Below are 8,518 nucleotides of genomic sequence, written 5' to 3' on the forward strand. Positions count from 1 at the left end.
ACATAAAAAAACAAATATGGAGGTGTTTTTCAAACGTTCTGTGTAAAGATTAAAATTCAGATTTAGGGGGAACATGCATATCTATTGCTATTGCCAACCGAAACGTTAACACTCGTTTAAAACTTCCAAGTGTGCAGCACGCATCCTACCAACTCCAGCCACTGGTTAAACATCAAATAAAAACTAAAATACAAGTTAATAACTAGCTAAAATGTGGAAAACGAAACTGCATGGCGTGAAATTTGAAAAAAAACGTGGAAAAATATGATCTTGTGTAATTATTTGTTGAAAATATGAAAAGATATAAATGCAAACGATAATACCCCGTATGAGCGTAACATCAATTACGCAGCTAGTATAACACTGTAATTATTTTTGAAAATAAATTCTTGTTTGTTTTCAAAAAATAAAAAATGAAGTGTGCACACGAAACGAAACGCTGGCTAGTGTTTGACCGAGAATGCCAACCTCAACACTAGCGGCCATTTCTTGAGTCAAATTGCCAAATCCAATAAAATTGATAAAATGAAGACTACACGCAAAAAAGAAAACAATAATTTTTTTAAAAATAAATTTTAATTAAAAAAAATAGAATGTTGCCAAAAAGCAGTTAATTTGCATTAAGGCAAAAATAATTTATAATGCTAAAAGTTAAGTTTCGATTTCACCATTATTCTTTGAAACCTGAATCAGATACTTTGCTAGTATTGGTGTCATCTTTGATTAGAACCGCTGCAAGATCATCTCCTCCCGATTTTAGTCTCCACGTGTACATACGCTTAGTTATTAATTTGCTAACTATTGCGGGCAATATATAATGCTTAAAGAATCACGTTATTACGTCATAAACTTGCCTGTTTTAGATATTTTACGAAGTTAATTTCTTTTATTGTATTCATGCAATCGTATAAATATTCGGTTACTAGACTATCTTCTACAGATTCCGCCGTACGTAATTTTGGAAGAATCGTTCCTACAGACAAGAATTTTAAAAGTTCAAATAAATTGATTGATACCTTTTCTTGTTTTAAGTATTTAAACAATTACTAGAAAGAAAAGACAAATATAATTGAAATCATCGAATGAACAGAATTTTATTTGAAACTATAAAGCTTGAAAGCGATATTGAATGACGGATCAAGCACTTTTCAATATTTTATTACAATCAAGACAATTTGATTAATTAAAGTACAAATAGTCAGAGTTTTGCAAATGATGATTGTTAGAGTGGGGTCAATACCTCAGATATAAAAACTCGACAATAACCAGATGTATAATGAAAATGATTCCCGGAAGTAATTGGGATTTATTGAAATAATTTACACGGACAGACGACGGGGGCGAGGCCAGTTTGGGTATCGTTTTCTGTTCTTTCCAATAAAATTCGAATGAAAACTAGAGCACACAGGAGACGACCATCTGTTAGATTCGAAATCGTTCCGGGTTTGTTCATTATAAAAGTCGGATTCGTTTGAAGCATCGCATATTCTTTATATACAAAGAGAAGATATTTACTAGTGAGTATTTTCCAATGTTTTTTTATATTTCTGTTGAGGGAATCACCAAAATTTTATCTAACTTTCTGTTGAAATTTGAAAAGAAAATTTGAAAGCTATTTTCTATATTGACATACTCTAATACTTTAATTATATGCGTCTTGTTTTCGAGATTATTCTTCAATTTTGATATTTAAAAAATGAATATATTTTGATTTTTAACCAGTGTTTGTGTTTGTAGGAAATTATAAGATTATTGTGAGTAGCCATGCAGAAAGCCACGTTGTTCGTCGGTCTCGCCCTTTTCATTCTGCTTCCAGGTAAGACACTCGTTATTGCATGATACAATCTTCCCGCGATCACAGTTAAGCACGAATCATTCTTATAATCGGGCGCCGTTAATTAATTAATTTATTCATTTTCTTGAGTTAAGAATTTTTTAAAATGTTTTTCAGACGACGGAAATTTCGTCCGGGCTCAGGGATTTCCTCCCATCGGAGAAGTCTGTTCGAGCATTTGTAACTTCTTTTGCTCTACCCCGGCAAAAGACATCCCGATGCCAAAACTCCCGATCGAGTTGGGATGCCATTGCGACTGTTCCTCGACTACCCGTTCCCCGCAAACCCAACAAACCCAACAGACCCAACAAACCAACGACCCAACGACCGAAGCGCATACAAAGGATTAGTACGTGAAAATGTGACCCTTGGCAACACGAGTTTGAATTTTGGCTACGGAACAACGAATGTCTTCGTTTGGGATTTACTTCTTAATTTCAAATAAAATTCTATTTATTCAATGGTTTATATTGTATTTGCGTCTTTTCTTTCTAGTAATTGTTTAATTAATATTACTAAAAAATGAAAAAATGAAAACATTTTTTAATTATTAAAGTTCGATCGTTTAAAAGTTAAAAACCAAAATCCTTTTAGAACAAATTCCTTTTGAAGGCAGTTTCTGTCACAGCAGAGAGCATCGATGGTCCAGTACTTGTACGCACCAAAAACGAATAATAATAATAATAATAATAATTGTTACTTATACACCAGAACCTCTAGGTAAACATATTTTTAAAAGATTTCTTTCTTGTGTAAATAATTTCACGTTATTTAAGTTCAACTTTTCTAAGCCAAATTTCCTAGTTTCTATATCTCATGGTAAAATTCACATTATCTCACAACTTTACTTTTTTCAATAATTAGGTGAAACGTAATCTAACAATTTGCGTAGAATTTCCGTTGAACCTTAAAGGAAAATAAGTAAAAACTGTAAGATACAAATGGACTGGTAAAGGAATAAATAAATAAATTTTATTCGTGTAATTGTAAGTCGTCAAGACTGTCAATTCAGTATAATTACAGGTCGCTGCTAATTACCCACTACACGTAACAGTCCAGAATAAAAACTTTTCTTTGAATTAGTAAAACGAAAAAAAAATCATTTGCACGAATTAGATTATTTTTACTCGGCTTTCACGCTAGGCGAGAGATGAAAGTACGTTCGGGACCACCGTTTATAATGAATAACTTTTATATTTTAATTATTTTAAAAAGGTAAAAATTTTATTTTTAGAAACAGGCGATAGTTTTACAAAACTGTAAATACTAATGAGTAAAATGTATATTAAGGCTGATCCCACTGCAGACATAACCCTACCCTCTCTACATCCCTTCTTCGATTTTTAATCTCAAAATCTAATAGCATCAATTCTCCTCGTATAAGATACCTGACTGATAGTTATAGCTTCTTTGTTATTGTGACTAAACTATAACAAGGAGTAAGAAGGTGAACTTAAAACTTCAGGAGTTGTATATATAATCACTTGTACAGTACATGCTCGGAATGAAAATGTTACCTAGGAGAAACGAAATGGAAGTTAGAAGAAGACGAAGCATCTATAAGATGGGAAAAATAAATAATCGCCGTGGTTTCAACACTGTAGTAAATATAATAGTATATAGTATATAAGAAATAATTTAATTAAACGAAGAATCAAAGAACAATATGGTATAATATAATATACAAATAATGTTAATTTAAACAAAGGAATAGTGCTGCATTCATGCTGCAATAGGACAGCGTGGTATAAAACGTGAACGAGTAGTAATTGATGTAATTCCACTGATGAGATTTGTAGTGAAGGGCGAAATGACAATGAAAAATTATTCATAGGTCATATTAATTTATATATTTGTGAATTACTAGAAGTTCTAGTAGACATTTATATAACAAACTGTATAAAATAAAAACAAATGCATTTAAATTAATGCTTTTTACCTATTTAGATATTATTGAAATTCACAAATTATCACATGACCAAATAAGAAAAAAATGGAAAGTATGAGTGAATACACTCGACTCAGCATCAGGCATATCCAGGAAAATTAATTACGAAGTTTTTAGTATGAGCAAGTTTATAGAGCACTTTCTAATTTAAACGTTTTACGAAGTGACAATTCATATAAGTAGAATGACTTTTTAGATCAGTAACTGTACACTTAGTAATTAGTGCTTTCCACAGTTAGGTTTCGCTACAAACATAGTAAATACATTATACATAGCACATGTCTAAAAGTGCGAAACTTCTTGTTAGAAGTCTACTCAGACATACGGACAGTATTTTATATTTTTTCTTGTCATTACTGTTTGTAGCCTATTAATACCTCAATCTTAATATCATGCATTCTTTAAATAATAAATTTTATTGCATTTCTTCTTTCATAATTATATACCGTATTACAGTATTTATTAATTATGTTACGCGTTGCCTACATTTAGGTATAAACATTCGCTTTTGCTTTTGATCTTGCCGATGTCATTTTCATCATTTTCCTATGTAAGCATAATGTCGCATGCAGTAACCATGACCAGGTTTCCAATAAAGCACCGGATGTGACGTAACTTTTTTCTTTCTCATTTTTCTCAAAAACTACCGATCATAGAAAATGACCAAGGAACCACACCTCTATGTACACCGAGGAAAGATTCTGGTTTTTCATAGTTTATTCGGACTTAATGGGTAAACCAGTACAGTCAAACCTGTTTTTATGCAGTGGCTAGGGACCGCATAAAAATAACGCATAAAAAAATCGCACGAAACTTCACGACTGGCTATAAAAATTAGTTTTCGCAACACAATTAAGAAAATATTTTTTTAATGCGGTGAATAGGGACCGCATAAAAAAAGTCTCACATAGAAAATACAGTAGAGACTCGTAAATCAGCACCCCGGTAATCAGAATCGCCGGTAATCGGCACGATTTTCAGTCGGACTGTATCGTGCTGAATCGTACGTTTTTGATACTAAATTTACTCGTAAAGTATAATTTTCTTGTTTTTATATTCTTCAATATATTTATTTTGTTTGTAAAAAATGCAAAAATAATTTTTAACGATACGATAGCCTCGATTATTATTATAAAAATTTTCGTTAGGCTTAAAATCGACGAAAATTCAACACGAAGCGACACGCAACGGAGAAAAATTTGAACATCGAACAGGTTAATATATTCTTTCGTACATAGACCGTAATCAGAAACACTCCCTAAACTGAACAACCCAAGTCCCCAATTGATTCCGATTTTCGGTTCACTACTGTAACTCAAAACCGTACGAAATAGAATTTATTGAGAACAGATGTCAGCACTTAACTGCATCGTCTGGTCTATCGTCTGTTTTACATATTTTTGTCCAGGTGGTGTTTTGTTGACTTAAAAAATAAATTATTTCATTTTTCGCATATTCATGCAATAATATTACTATAATAAGTTCATTTATACTATAATAAGTTTATTTAGCTATAATAAGTCAACGTGAGACATGACGAATCGCACGAGACTAGTCGCCAACTATACCGCACAAAAAAAAAATCGCACAAAAAAATCGCACAAAAAAGACCGCATAAAAACAGGTTTGACTGTATATAATTTATAGTATAATAATAAATTAATTTTTTAATTTACTCATATTTTACGAAAGTATAATGTATTATTCAGTTACAGAACTTTGTTTTCTAACTGAAAATTACATGAAAATAATTTCATATTTTACTGTTTCTTTATTTCTATTACTTTCCCTGCTGTTATGTATACATAACAAGAGAAGGAAAGTAGACCCCCATATAACACGTTATATGAATTCGTGTTGTACGAGTCACTTAAATACATGAGCCAATCACAGCCCTGCAAGTGTGCAGTTTAGGGGCTACGGCTGTTTGAATGGTATTTTTCCATAAAATTAATCGATTCTAAACTAATTTGACTCAAAATTTCCAAATAACGTATAATTGTTTGGAAATAATCCATATAAACTATGCTATAAACAAAAAATTATAGGATTACTTACCGAGTGTGCACCGTTCGACAACTCCATTGCTTATGCTTGTTTTCGTCGCGGAGCGGCTTGTCGAACGGCGGACGTGTGTTTCCTGATCAGCGAATTTTTCGCAGAAAAATAACTTAATTTTGGAGACATCATTAATAAAAATATAATTTTTATGGCCGTTGAATAATAAATATTTTTAGTAGGTCCAGTGCTCTTTCAAACTCAATGGTTTGAACAATATCCGCTATTGGTCCAGATTCGATCAATCTTGTCACGAAAATAGTTGACGGTGACGTTTTACCGTGTTATACAAGTCTCTTTTAGCGTGTTATATGAATACAATGGCAATTTTTTTGCCGTGTTATACGAATCCGTGTTATATGAACCCGTGTTATAGGAGTCTACTGTACTGGAATCGTGTCAGATTTGACCACGTAAGGCTTTTGCAAATCTTCACGCTTTGAAATCCCAACTAAAAGAGTCAAAATGAAAAAATCGGCAAAATATTTCATAATGTATGTGTGTTCGCATCTATTTCTTGTAATATGTGCGGATGGCGTGATATTTAAGAAATGAAATTTGGCATGGTAACTTGAATATAAGGGACATTAATGCTATTAAATTTTGATGCTTAAAAGCCGACGGGGCGTGATAAGATAAAGGGAGCCGTGCATCATATTCCGAGTGGGGTTGGAATTAATGAAGATTTTAGTCATACTTAACACGTAAATATTTTTATAAAACTTATCTTCTCCATCAGAATTAATTGTTTTGCCATTTTATAATTAATACTATAAAAAATCGATATTTATTTTAAAAGTAAGCGTACAATAAAATGCCGCTAAAATGCGTGCCGCTAAAACTTAAAAACGATTCCTGGTACGATCAAGGGAGTTATATGGTGTGGTAGCCCTTTATTCCCCATTCACGAAGAAGGTTCCTGTTTTTACCCTAAGGGCGTGCTGTTGAAGTTATAAGGGCTGGAAGTTTCACCTTATAGAAATTTCCCTCTGACCAGTTTTCCAGTAGTCCTAAGCGTTGGCATGCTTCCCAACGCTTAGGACTACGTTAAAACGACAACCAGTGGGAATTAACACTACAAGAACCCTCAATCACAGCCTTACCTGAACAAATGAGAGACTTATTCGCCATAATACTAACAACATGTAACTCATCGAATCCAAAACAGCTATGGGACTCTTTCAAAGAGTCATGATGACATACCGTATCAAATCCGACAAGCTAATCCAGAACTGGCCATCGAATTCAACGAGGACATCTTTAATAAAACACTCATTCGCCTAGAAGATATATGTTTAGCAATAAAACACCATACCTTAGTACAACTTGGGATGCCAGCACCACGAAAAGGTGCTTTCAGTGTGCTAAACTTCGAAGGTACAAATAAAAGCTACAACATCAACGAACTACTTCAATACATTGCTCACAACAAACCACTCCTCGATGACAATCAAAAAAAAATTTACAACGTTATCGTGGACAGGATCAACAACAACACTGGCGGAATTATTTACTTGGACGCACCAGGCGGCACCGGCAAAACGTTTCTAATAAATCTATTTCTGGCGGAAATACGTGCTAAACAACACATTGCAGTTGCACCGGCATCATCCAGCTTTGCAGCCACACTTATGGAAGGAGGACGAACTGCCCATTCGGCCCTACAACTATCATTGAATATAGCCGAAGAACAATTCCCGGTATGTAAAATCTTATGAGGATCTGGACAGTGTGAACTTCTAAAACAAGCTAAAATTATCTTTTGGGACGAATGCATAATGGCAGGTAAAAAATCACTCGGAGCCATGGACAGAACATTACAAGACTCGCGAGGATACTCTGAAGTGATTGGAGGAGCTCTACTCATACTCTAGGTAGATTTTCGACAAACATTTCCAGTTATCCCCAATTCAACACCAGCAGACGAGACCAATGCGTGCTTACAAAATCACATCTCTGGACACACATACAAATACTGCAACTAACAAAGAATATGAGAGTTGAACTCTCGAAAGACGACAGGACAGCACATTTTGCTCAAAAACTTCTACAAATAGGCGAAGGCACATATCCCACTGACCAGACGACCGGCCTGATCGAACTCAACAGTGATTTTTGCAACATAGCCACTACCGAAAATGAACTCGTCGACCAAATTTATCCAAACATTGTTCACAACTATACCAATCCGGAGTGGCTATTTCAACGGGCAATTTTGGCAACTAAAAATAATATTGTCGACGATATCAACTTTAACATTCAAAAGAAAATTCCCTGTGAGGAGAGAATATACAAATCGATCGACACGATGGTAAACGTCGAAGAAAGTGTCAACTTCCCTACAGAATTTCTAAACTGTTTGCAAGTACCAGGAATTACACTGCCTTCGACTGAAAATTGGATCTCCGATTATACTACTCGGAAATCTGAACTCACCAAAACTATGTAATGGAACGAGGATGATCGTGAAACAGCTATCGAATAACTTCATCGAAGCCGAACTTACGACTGGAAAGGACAAAGGACAGACAGTATTTATCCCCAGAATACCACCGATCTCTACAGAACTGCCATTCCAATTTAAAAGACTGCAATTTCCAATCAAATTAGCCTATAGTTTTACAGTTAACAAAACGCAAGGACACACTTTAAAACATTGCGGCATCAACCTCAAAGAC

The 8,518-nt window shown here is 34.0% G+C and overlaps 1 long non-coding RNA gene across 1 annotated transcript; it reads left to right on the forward strand.

Moving 5' to 3' along the window:
- The first annotated feature begins 1,494 nt into the window (after positions 1-1,494).
- LOC136980066 (uncharacterized) lies at positions 1,495-2,026 on the forward strand. The gene is made up of 3 exons (XR_010881491.1): positions 1,495-1,517; positions 1,738-1,816; positions 1,952-2,026. It is a non-coding gene; the product is annotated as an uncharacterized lncRNA (long non-coding RNA).
- Positions 2,027-8,518: the final 6,492 nt, after the last annotated feature.

The sequence above is a fragment of the Centruroides vittatus genome, unplaced genomic scaffold, assembly GCF_030686945.1.
Source record: "Centruroides vittatus isolate TY-2023 unplaced genomic scaffold, ASM3068694v2 contig_663, whole genome shotgun sequence".
Lineage (NCBI taxonomy): Eukaryota > Metazoa > Arthropoda > Arachnida > Scorpiones > Buthidae > Centruroides > Centruroides vittatus.